A 12,871-nucleotide genomic window follows, 5' to 3' on the forward strand; every position below is an offset into this window, starting at 1 on the left:
TCTGTTTCACATATGATAATATACATGTTTCAGTGCTACTCTGTGAGAGAATTCTTAGTTGTGTACATACAGTCATAATTACATCCTTCTCCCAGCAACCCTAATAAGGGTAGTAAAAACAGTATATCTTTTATTATTTGAAGACTTATTTTTAGACTGTTTTAGGTTCACAGAAAAATTGAGAAAAAGAGATTTCGCATAAATTCCCTGCTCCCCCACACACGTGACTCTCCGCATCACCAACATCTCCCACTACAGTGGTACCTTTGTTACAATTGTTGAACTGACATTGACACATCCACTTTTAACAGGAGGAAAACCTGACTCAGAAAGATTAAATAATTTGCTAAAAGCCACAAAACTAGACATTCTCAGGGCTTTCACTCCACCCAGGATGTTTTTAGCCAAAACCTGTAATTTTAACCCATATGTGACACTACTAATCACATCTAGGTTTCCTGACCATCACGTTTAGTGAGCATAAAAATCTCTGAGCTGGGAGGTAACCAGTTGTCACTCCCACGTGGGACACTGCATACACTAATAGACATGTAAGTAGCCAATCAAACCCTTTTTCTGGACCTTTCTCATAAGCCTGTTTATACTCTACAATTACGAAACAACTGGTTTACTACAGATAGAGAAGCACCCAACAGTAGACAGATAAGAATTTAGAGACAGAGGAAGCAGAAGGGACAGGGCAAAGGTAACAAGAAGCAGCCTAGTACAGATAAAATAATAATTCCTTATATTTATATTAGTATTTTTAAAGTCAGATTTACATGGGTTATTTCACTTACCAGCAACAAAAAGAAAAGAGGTATTATTTTATTCGATACCTGTGAAAGGACAAAAATGAAATCTCCTTCCCATAGACACACCACTGGGAACGACAGAGCTAAGTTTGTAACTCAGGCATGGAGTCCTAGTCCTAACAGCTGCCTATTACCCACAGGGTACAGTGGGGGTAACTTATCCTACTCCTGTTGAATATGCCATTTAACTTCTTCTGCTTGAGTTTCTATGTCTTTATACTTTGAGGGGGTTGTTCCAAATAGCTTTTAATATCCCTTCTCTGATATTCCACGTGTCATGGTAAAAGTGTCATGGTTTGCTCTGATGCCCCAGAAGGTAAGAATGAGCTTGATTAAAATTATCTTTAAGAATCCCTTAGTTGGGTTTCATATTGAAAGCTGATACACATCACTGTTAAAGAGTAGTTTTCTCCCCTGTGTTTTTCCTATTGGGGTTTCCTTTATTGAGCCCCAGATGAAATCAATGACTTTGGTTAAAGGTCTATTTAAACTACATTCAACGTAGAGACATACTCACTCTGGAAACTGAGACTAGCAAAAGGGGCAATTGATTCATTTCTCTGTATAACAATCATAATCTCAATGGAATATCTGGCAGATAAAACTATAGTATGAAATTTCTATTTAATATTGGGTCATTGGATTTTCCTTTGCTTGTTGGCTTTTCTCCATTTGTTGTTTTTTCCTATTTTCTCTTAAAAGGCTGGGCACATAGAAATCACTTAAGTATCATCCAATACTATTATTAAGTGAGAAAATATAAAGAATTAGGAGCCATAGTTGGACAGAGGAAGGATAATCACAAAACTATATTCATAATGGAGCATATGAATTGAGTAAGAAAGACCTCAATTCAAAATCAGACTCTTCTACATGTCTACTCCGATGTTCATTGCAGCACTGTTTACAATAGCTAGGATATGGAAGCAACTATATGTCCATCAGCAGATGAATGGATAAGAAAGTTGTGGTACATATACACAATGGAATATTACTCAGCTATTAAAAAGAACACATATGAATCAGTTCTAATGAGGTGGATGAAACGAGCCTATTATACAGAGTGAAATAAGTCAGAAAGAAAAGCACCAATACAGTATATTAACGCATATATATGGAACTTAGAAAGATGGTAATGATGACCTTATATGCAGAACAGCAAAAGAGACACAGATATTAAGAACAGACTTTTGGACTCTGTGGGAAAAGGTGTGGGTGGGATGATTTGAGAGAATAGCACTGAAACATGTATATTACCATATGTGAAATAGATCACCAGTCCAAGTTCGATGGATGAAAGAGGGCACTCAAAGCTGGTGAACTGGGACAACCCAGAAGGATGGGATAGGGAGGGAAGTGGGAGGGGGGTTTGGGATGGGGAACACAAGTACACCCATGGCTGATTCATGTCAATGTATGGCAAAAACCACCACAATATTGTAAAGTAATTAGCCTCCAATTAAAATAAATAATGTAAAAAACTAAAATCTACCAAAAAAAATAAAAATCAGATTCTTTTTCTCACTCTTTGGTAATCTGGTAGTTGGAATCTATAAAACTGAAACAACAACACCTACACACAGGCCTGTAAGGAGAAGTAAATGAAATAATATGCATAAAGTGCTTAACACAGAATCTGGCATACCGTAAGTGTTCAAGAATGTCACTTAAAAAAATTAATTTTGTATTATCACAGAAAGGAGAGAACATGGGCAGGAAGTAGCCCAAGGAAAGAATATTGCAAAGCCATAAATAAGCCTGCTACTGCTGCTGCTAAGTCGCTTCAGTCGTATCTGACTCTGTGTGACCACACAGACAGTAGCCCACCAGGCTCCGCCGTCCCTGGGATTCTACAGGCAAGAATACTGGAGTGGGCTGCCATTTCCTTCTCCAGTGCATGAAAGGGAAAAGTGGAAGTGAAGTCGCTCAGTCGTGTCCGACTCTTAGCGACCCCATGGACTGCAGCCTACCAGGCTCCTCCGTCCGTGGGATTTTCCAGGCAAGAGTACTGAAGTGGGGTGCCATTGCCTTCTCCGAAAATAAGCCTAAGAATAGACAAAAATTTATTCTCCCATCAAGAATTATCCTTTCATATGGGGAGAGCAAATGTTTCTATGAGGAGATATTTTAAGAAGATGGTACTTGAGTGTGTGTTGCTGATGTCTTATTCTTTCCAAGTCCCATTCTGCATTCTCTCCAAAGCAAAACAATAGCTAAAATGGGCACCCTGGAATAGCCTTTATGACACCCCTACTATAAAGTTAAAGACAAGACCAGAACTTTGTTTACCTCAGGTTAGGCGGTAGCCACAGTCCCAGGAATGGAAAGTCCTCAGGCAAGTATTTGAAGGTTGAAGTTCTTTGTGACAGTCTGGCCATAAAAAGAATCTCCCTAGGAAGTTGTGTAGTTGTGTGTGTGTGTCTGTGTGTCTGTGTGTGTGTGGCTGACTTATAAAATATTCACAATCTAAAAGTTGAGAGTTCTGTTTTATTCAGTGGGATATTTTAGGACATCAAGCCTAGGAGACAGCCTCTCAAGTAACCCTGAGAGAATTGCTCTGAGGAGGCGAGGAGAGGAGCCAGATTATACAGAAATTTTGCAACAAAGGACAAGTAGTCTCCTCATTAAAGATTACTGCTAATTAAAAAAAACCAGATATCCCAAGTTAAGGAATTTAGCATTACTCGATGTGTGGGAAGATGCAAAAGTCTGGGTTCACTGAAATCATTCCTTTCATATGCATCTCAGTATCCTGTGTATTTCACATCCTGAGCTCCGTTGAGGTTCCCTATAGGGAGTGGTTGCAGTCCTAATGGCTGCTAGTTCCCAGGTATTCTTCTTCCTGAGTGCCTTTAGGGGCGTCCCTGGTAGTTCAGCTGTTAAAGAATCTGCCTGCAATGCAGGAGACCCCGGTTTGATTCCTGGGTTGGGAAGATCCCCTGGAGAAGGGATAGGCTATCCATTCCAGTATTCTTGGGCTTTCCTGGTGGCTCAGCTGGTAAAGAGTCCACCCGCAAACCCAGGAGACCTGGGTTTGACCCCTGGCTTGAGAAGATTTAGGGCTCAGGAACTCACATTGAAGGGCTGCAATCACTGATGACTGTGACATCCTTGTTTACTGATATGGCAAGATATACTCCATTTCTCGGTGTGTTAGCAGGTTTTTTGACCTCTCAGGAACTTCAAGGTATTAGCAAAGTTTTGCATTTGAGCCAAAACCTATATCATAAACCTAAAGCTATGGAAAAACAAACCTTATAACATTGCAATTGGAGAAACAAAGAAGCAGTGAACCGTTCCCCCAGTGTTTCAAGAGGGGACAAACGCATGCAAATTAATATGACTACCTCACAGAACAACTGTGGATGTGACTGGTGATAGACGCAAAGTCCGATGCTGTAAAGAGCAATATTGCATAGGAACCTGGAATGTTAGGTCCATGAATCAAGGCAAACTGGAAGTGGTCAAACAGGAGATGGCAAGAGTGAACGTTGACATTCTAGGAATCAGCGAACTAAGATGGACTGGAATGGGTGAATTTAACTCAGATGACCATTATATCTACTACTGTGGGCAAGAATCCCTTAGAAGAAATGGGGTAGCCATCATGGTCAACAAAAGAGTCTGAAATGCAGTACTTGGATGCAATCTCAAAAACGATAGGATGATCTCTGTTCGCTTTCAAGGCAAACCATTCACTATCACGGTAATCCAAGTCTATGCCCCGACCAGTAACGCCGAAGAAGCTGAAGTTGAACGATTCTATGAAGACCCACAAGACCTTCTAGAACTAACACCCAAAAAAGATGTCCTTTTCATTATAGGGGACTGGAATGCAAAAGTAGGAAGTCAAGAAACACCTGGCGTAACAGACAGGTTTGGCCTTGGAGTACAGAATGAAGCAGGGCAAAGGGTAATAGAGTTTTGCCACGAGAACGCACTGGTAATAGCAAACACCCTATTCCAACAACACAAGAGAAGACTCTACACGTGGACATCACCAGATGGTCAACACCGAAATCAGATTGATTATATTCTTTGCAGCCAAAGATGGAGAAGCTCTATACAGTCAGCAAAAACAAGACCAGGAGCAGACTGTGGCTCAGATCATGAACTGCTTATTGCCAAGTTCAGACTTAAATTGAAGAAAGTAGGGAAAACCACTAGACCATTCAGGTATGACCTAGATCAAATCCCTTATGAGTATACAGTGGAAGTGACAAATAGATTTAAGGGACTAGACCTGATAGACAGAATGCCTGATGAACTATGGACAGAGGTTCGTGACATTGTACAGGAGACAGGGATCAAGAAAATCCCCATGGAAAAGAAATGCAAAAAAGCAAAATGGCTGTCTGAGGAGGCCTTACAGATAGCTGGGAAGAGAAGAGAAGCGAAAAGCAAAGGAGAAAAGGAAAGATATTCTCATCTGAATGCAGAGTTCCAAAGAATAGCAAGGAGAGATAAGAAAGCCTTCCTCAGCGATCAGTGCAAACAAATAGAGGAACACAACAGATTGGGAAAGACTAGAGACCTCTTCAAGAAAATTAGAGATACCAAGGGAACATTTCACGCAAAGATAGGCTCGATAAAGGACAGAAATGGTATGGACCTAACAGAAGCAGAAGATATTAAGAAGAGGTGGCAAGAATACACAGAAGAACTGTACAAAAAAGATCTTCACGACACAGATAATCACGATGGTGTGATCACTCACCTAGAGCCAGACATCCTGGAATGTGAAGTCAAGTGGGCCTTAGAAAGCATCACTACGAACAAAGCTAGTGGAGGTGATGGAATTCCAGTTGAGCTATTTCAAATCCTCAAAGGTGATGCTGTGAAAGTGCTGCACTCGATATGCCAGCAAATTTGGAAAACTCAGCAGTGGCCACAGGACTGGAAGAGGTCAGTCTTCGTTCCAATCCCAAAGAAAGGCAATGCCAAAGAATGCTCAAACTACCACACAATTGCACTCATCTCACATGCTAGTAAAGTAATGCTCAAAATTCTCCAAGCCAGGCTTCAGCAATATGTGAACCGTGAACTTCCAGATGTTCAAGCTGGTTTTAGAAAAGGCAGAGGAACCAGAGATCAAATTGCCAATATCCACTGGATCATGGAAAAAGCAAGAGAGTTCCAGAAAAACATCTACTTCTGCTTTATTGACTATGCCAAAGCCTTTGACTGTGTGGATCACAATAAACTGTGGAAAATTCTGAAAGAGATGGGAATACCAGATCATCTGACCTGTCTCTTGAGAAACCTGTATGCAGGTCAGGAAGCAACAGTTAGAACTGGACATGGAACAACAGACTGGTTCCAAAGAGGAAAAGGAGTACGTCAAGGCTGTATATTGTCACCCTGCTTATTTAACTTATATGCAGAGTACATCATGAGAAACGCTGGGCTGGAAGAAACACAAGCTGGAATCAAGATTGCCGGGAGAAATATCAATAACCTCAGATATGTGGATGACACCACCCTTACGGCAGAAAGTGAAGAAGAACTAAAGAGCCTCTTGATGAAGGTGAAGGAGGAGAGTGAAAAAGTTGGCTTAAAGCTCAACGTTCAGAAAACTAAGATCATGGCATCTGGTCCCATCACTCCATGGGAAATAGATGGGGAAACAGTGGAAACAGTGTCAGACTTTACTTTTTTGGGCTCCAGAATCACTGCTGATGGTGACTGCAGCCATGAAATTAAAAGACACTACTTGGAAGGAAGGTTATGGCCAACCTAGATAGCATGTTTAAAAGCAGAGACATTACTTTGCCAACAAAAGTCCGTCTAGTCAAGACTATGGTTTTTCCAGTGGTCATGTATGGATGTGAGAGTTGGACGATGAAGAAAGCTGAGCGCCGAAGAATTGATGCTTTTGAACTGTGGTGTTGGAGAAGACTCTTGAGAGTTTCTTGGACTGCAAGGAGATCCAATCAATCCATCCTAAAAGAGATCAATCCTGGGTGTTCATTGGAAGGTCTGATGTTGAAGCTGAAGCTCCAATACTTTGGCCACCTCATGCGAAGGGTTGACTCATTGGAAAAGACCCTAATGCTGGGTAGGATTGGGGGCGGGAGGAGAAGGGGACGACAGAGGATGAGATGGTTGGATGGCATCACCGACTCGATGAACATGGGTTTGGGTAGACTCCGGGAGTTGGTGATGGACAGAGGGGCCTGGCGTGCTGCAATTCATGGGGTCGCAGAGAGTCAGACACGACTGAGCGACTGAACTGAACTGAACTGAACCTCACAGAAACAAAGAATGACATCACTTCCACCACTCCAGGCTTTGATGCATCTGGGAGACACAATACCTTGATTTGACCCCCTCTCATAACAGCACTTCAAGTATTATGCCAACAGACCCTCAATCATTTTTCATTTTTACCCAAGACCTCATTCAAGGAAGGAGTAAGATGTGGTAGAAGAAAAAAGGGAGTGAGAGGGGAGGAAATCTCCCACATTCAGATTGAACAACACAGTAGGAATTAGTCTGTTGAATATTATATTTACTTGGGTCATGAAACCAAGTCACATATGGTGCAGCTGTAGGAGAGATTTTGTTTTTAATTTTCTGGCTGCACCATGTGGCATGCGGGATACTAGTTCACCCATCCAGGAATCGAACCTGTGCTCCCTGCAGTGGAAGCACTGAATCTTAACCAATGGACCACCAGGGAAGTCTGGAGAGATTTATCTTAAGAGAAATGGGTAATGCCAGTATCAATAAGACTAAGGTGAAGATGTGAAAAAAAGGAAAAGAAGTGTTAACTCTAGAGGCCAAAGAATGGTACCCTCTGACTCCAACATAAAAATGTGTAGAAATGTCATTAGAAGGAGAAACAACTCTCTAACACTTAGGAGCTTGTTAAGAGTTGAGGCTTTGAAGTTTGGGTTGAGGGTCAGTGACTACGTATACATTTAATATGACAGGGTAAGTCACTCTCAGTCCTGTACTTGTGCTTTTCACATGCGTTCATTTAAATTGCATTAAATGGCTTTTGCTTTGTGTGGTCAACAATGGAATTACTTGTAAAATTTCCTATTCTGTGACCAGGTGTGAGGATTGCCCTTCTCTTCCTGCTTTGAGGTTACATGTGGTCCTATGACGTGCTTTTCTATTATGAGCAGAAGTAACATGTGTCACTTTTTGGCAGAAACTTTAAATAAGAGTCAGATTTACTGTATCTTCTTTCCTTGCTTTGGTGATTATAAAAATATGTATCAAGAAGGCACCTCCACCACCCTGTGTCCTTAAGTGGCTACAATGAGCAGGACACGCCTGCTGACTTGAGATGGATATGTAATGTGAATGACAAGTAGGCATTTACTATGTTGGGTCATTAAAAGGCCTCATCATTGTCTCCTCCCCATTTCACACTTGTGAGATATTAGAAACCACGACTTGTGCAAATCACTAAGACTAGTGTGTACTGCATCTGAAATTAAAACAAACTTTATTTCCCCTGACTCACTAAATCTCTCTTCTTCCCACAAAGACCTCAGAGTTGCCAAAGTAGGATGTTCACGCCTCAAAACCATTATCTTTGGTCAGCTAGTCTAAATTTAGATGGTAACTTATGTTTTCACTAGTAAAAATAAAACTGAACCTCACAAAATGATGGAATGAACCCTAAATACAGCTGCTTAAACCTTTACTCTTTCACCAAAGAGTCTTCAACACCATGATCTCCTTATTTTATGCCTTCAGTGAAAATTCTGTCCACATAGAGCCACAAGTGACATCAAAGCAATTATGTATTCTTCAGTGCTTGTCTTTTCAGTTTTTCCATTTTCAAGTTCTTTTCTTGTGTCAAAGTCGATTTTCTGTTTCCCTGCTCCTCCCACATCTCATTTTGCAGAGCTGTTGCAATAAGGTTGCTTTCCAAGCCATGCAAGAGGAAGCAGGACAGTTTCCATCCCTTTAGACATCTGGAGGAATCCTCTTGCACTTTACTCACCTTCAGAAAGGAGTCTTAAAAGTCCAAAAGAATAGCTCAAAAGCTTTGCAGATTGCTAGTGACTGTGACCCTTTCCATCTAATTTATTTCCATCTTCATTGCCTGTATTAGTCTCTATTTTTATAGCAAAGCAATGGACTGTATTTAAGGCTTTTATTTCTTATTTTTATTTTACTTTCTCTCTCAACACTTTTTTTCATTTCCTCTAAACCTTTTTCAGTTCACTTCTCCAACTCGACATTCATCTTGACAAGAGATCGGGAAGTAACTTGTAGGGAAGAGGGACAAGGAGACAAAGGAAAAAGAGAAGTGGGGAAAAGCAATTATTGTAGTGAAGTCTTTAGAGAAGTTTGATAATGTAAGAAGAGTGGAGAATCAGGTTTTGAATGGATTTTACTGTGCAGAATGGGGAGAGACCATGAAGAAAAAAAAAATCGGAGAATCAAAGTGAGAGTTTATAGACAGAAGAATGGAGTGAAATGGAGTTAGGATCTCTTTAGTGGCTTGGTCATCAATTAAGTTCATAAATTGTTACTACTGGACAAACCAGTGGCCTTAGGAAACAGTGCTAAGAGAAAATGCTTAGTCCACTGACACATAACAACTTGTAATTCCTCATGGCGCTTGTTACTTAGTGAAAGTGGAATGCCTGATTCTGCTTATTTCAATAAAAACAGCTTTGACACATATGAACAGTATACTTGATTGGGACAGCAACCAAAACAATGACTCGTTTTCATCTCACATGCAAATCTTAAGACTTAACTGACAAAACCATACTGTTGTATAATTATTTTTGCATTTAGTTACCATACATTTGGAACCATATTCTTCTCTGAAGCACATCTACACAATGTTTTTCAAGCTGGAAAATGCCTGTCTACCCACCTTCTTTTCTGTTCTTCTGGTATTTACCAAGTGGCTAATGTATGCATACCTTTGTGTTCCACTTTTCAAATGGCTCAGAAATAAAGCTAGATGAAGCAGCCCTCTTTTTGGTATCCCTGATGAAATTTTAGTTCTGGAGAAAACAAGTAATATTGTAATCTGATTTATAATGGTAAGAGATCTGTATTGTTTTTATCTGCCAGGTACTTTTTATTTTTCTAATAACAATGCCCTTCCTCTGCCTTGGAAAAAAATGTCCTTCTCTCATGCCACCTGGTTCTGGCGTGACTGTCAGAACACTTTTGTCCTTTTTCTAACCCCTTTCCCTATGGAGGAGGGCACTGACCCAGACATTACCCACTATATCCCTCCTTCAGCAGATACACACTTGAACCATTGTAAGAGAAAGAACAAATGTCATGTTTTGCTGTTTCAGAGTTCGTATTTAATTTGATTTTCTACCATAAGCCTCGTGTGTATGTGTGGGTACCCGTGCGTACTCGGTCGTTCAGTCTCATAAATTTTGTTAAATGTTTTAACATCCAGCCAGCAACTTCCTAAAAAACAGCCAACCATGTGAAAATTCACAGCAGCAGAAAGTTAACATTTACTTCCCTTGTTCTCATAGATGTTACACAGTTTAAAGTTACTGCTTTCGCCAAAAGAAGTAACAGCACCCTAGTCTGCCTGGGGGGATGACTACTCTTATGAATCCATGACCAAAAGTGGCAGAAATATATTACTAATAGGAATGGGAGGAACACAAACAACTAGTGAACTCTAGATTCACGCTTGGTTATATTGAACTATATATAATGTGTATAGGGGTCAAATATGGTTTTTAAAACAACCTTACATAATTCAAAAAAAAAAAACACTTGGGCATTCTACTCCAACATATACTCTTTTAAAAAAATTTTTTTTTTATTTATTTGGTTGTGCTGGGTCTTAGTTGAGGCACTCAGGATCTTTAGTTGAGGCATGAGAACTCTTAGTGGCGGCATGCGGGATCTAGTTCCCTGACCAGGGATGCTCCTCTGTGTTGGAAACATGGAGTTTTAGCCATTGGACCACCAGGGAAGTCTTAACAACCAATTCTTTTTATATACAATTCAATCTTGAATAGGTGGGGTTTTTTTTAATTGAAGTACAGTTGATTTACAGTATTGTGTTCATTTCTAGGATAGAGCATAGTGATTCAGTATTTTTGCAGATTATATTCCATTATAGGTTATTACAAGATAATGGGTCTAATTACCTATGCTAGAACAGTAAATCCTTGTTACCTATCTATTTTATACAAAGGACTTTGTATTCTTTAACCCCATACTCCTGTTTTATTCCTCCCTGCATCTCACATTTGGCAACCAAAAACTTTTCTTTTTTTGTGAGTCTGTTTCTGTTTTGCTTGTGCATTCATTTGTAATGTTTATTTAGATTCAGATGGGCTTTTTTTTTTTTTACATCATTTAGCTATTCACCCAGAAAACTGCCTAACAGTCTTCTGACTAGACATATCACAAAAGGTCATCCCACCCTGGAATTTACAAACCTGACTGTGCACAGAGCCACCTGTGGAATTTTTTTTTAATTCTGACTTCCAGATCCTTCCCCCTTTATTTTTAACAAGTTCCATGTGTGATTCTTCTCTACATCTAGCTTAGCTTGAGAATCACTAGCTTACTCCATCTTTCTCCAAATTGTTCATCTTCAATCTTGAAAAATTAAAATTCCAAAAGTGTGCATGCTTAGAGTAAGAATCATCTTCTTACTCTTCATATAAGTATTTCAGTTTCAGAACACAGAGGCTCTCCTTGAAGACTGTAAGCTGTCAAGATCCTTTTGCGGATGTAAAATACATCACTAGAGTTGTTTACAAGATGCAGGGTCCTGTTTTGTATGATGGTAAAATGATGAATCAGATGCACCAAGTATTTTAACGACTCAAACATAAATTGCTGGGTAGATTTCACTTACAAATAATTGTATTAATTCTTTCAGGGCATTTGGATACCACCTAGTAAAGTTTAGCATCCATGGTCATGGTCAAGAATGTAACATTTTCTCCCCAAACATGCTGAAATTTACATTTAGAGAGTAGTGAGTTATTCAATATCTGGTCTCTAGCAGGAAGAGAGGAAGTGGAGATTCTCTTCCATGGAAGGAGAGGAAAAACATAACAGGAAATGCACAGGCAGGAGGAACAGTTCCTTAGACCTCAGGCACAACTTGCCAATCCTTTGAATCCTCTTTCTTCCTCCCCCAGTTACACTAAAATCGTTCCCCAGTCACACTTCTTTCTCTCCCACTCCCATGCCTTGGAACAGGCTGTTCTGTACTCCTTGATGAAGTCCTGTTTCTTAAGACCCGTTGAACTATTCCTCTTCTGTAGAGGTTTCTTTAGTTCTCTGGGTCTGTTCTCTACCTACTCAATATCTCTATTTAGCTTTCATGACAGTTCAGTTCAGTTGCTCAGTTGTGTCCAACTATTTGTGACCCCATGGACTGCAGCATGCCAGACTTCCCTGTCCACCACCAACTCCCAGAGCTTGCTCAAACTCATGTCCATCAAGTTGGTGATGCCATCCAACCATCTCATCCTCTGTCTTCCCTTCTCCTCCTGCCTTCAATCTTTCCCAGCATCAGGGTCTTTTCCAATGAGTCAGTTCTTTGCATCAGGTGGCCAAAGTATTGGAGTTTCAGTTTCAGTATCGGTCCTTCCAATGAATATTCAGGACTGATTTCCTTTAGGAATGACTGGTTTGATCTCCTTGCAGCCCAAGGGACTCTCAAGAGTCTTCTCCAACAACACAGTTCAAAAGCATCAATTCTTCATCAAAAGCACACTTCAAAAGCATTTTTGAATTTCCAATTCCTAGCACAGTGCCTGACACCCAGAAAGTGCTGAGTAAATGCTTATTGAATAGTAAATGAAATAATTTGCTTGATTAAATTTCCATTCTACTGAACCTAACCTGCCCTAATTGTGTGTTTAAGTGGCAATTAGAGAGGGCTAGGTGTCCCCTTGAGTTCCATGGCACAACAATAAATCCACTTGCCTTTTGAAACAATAGACAGAAGTCCCTGTCTGGCAGCTGCATTCAGCAATGTGTCAACAGAATTCTGAGACTGGGTTGCTGTGGTTTCAACCCATGAAGAGACAGAGGAAAAACCTGGTGTGAAAAACCCAGGTGTGTGTAACCAG

The 12,871-nt window shown here is 40.3% G+C and overlaps 1 protein-coding gene across 3 annotated transcripts in view; it reads left to right on the forward strand.

Annotated features, from left to right (window-relative positions):
• The window catches only part of LOC145531861 (uncharacterized), a 289,352-nt gene that overhangs the window by 230,142 nt on the left and 46,339 nt on the right, over positions 1–12,871 (forward strand). The window lies entirely within an intron of this gene.

This window comes from Giraffa tippelskirchi, chromosome 2, assembly GCF_054371585.1.
Source record: "Giraffa tippelskirchi isolate mGirTip1 chromosome 2, T2T-mGirTip1v1.2.pri, whole genome shotgun sequence".
NCBI classification, from domain to species: Eukaryota; Metazoa; Chordata; class Mammalia; order Artiodactyla; family Giraffidae; genus Giraffa; species Giraffa tippelskirchi.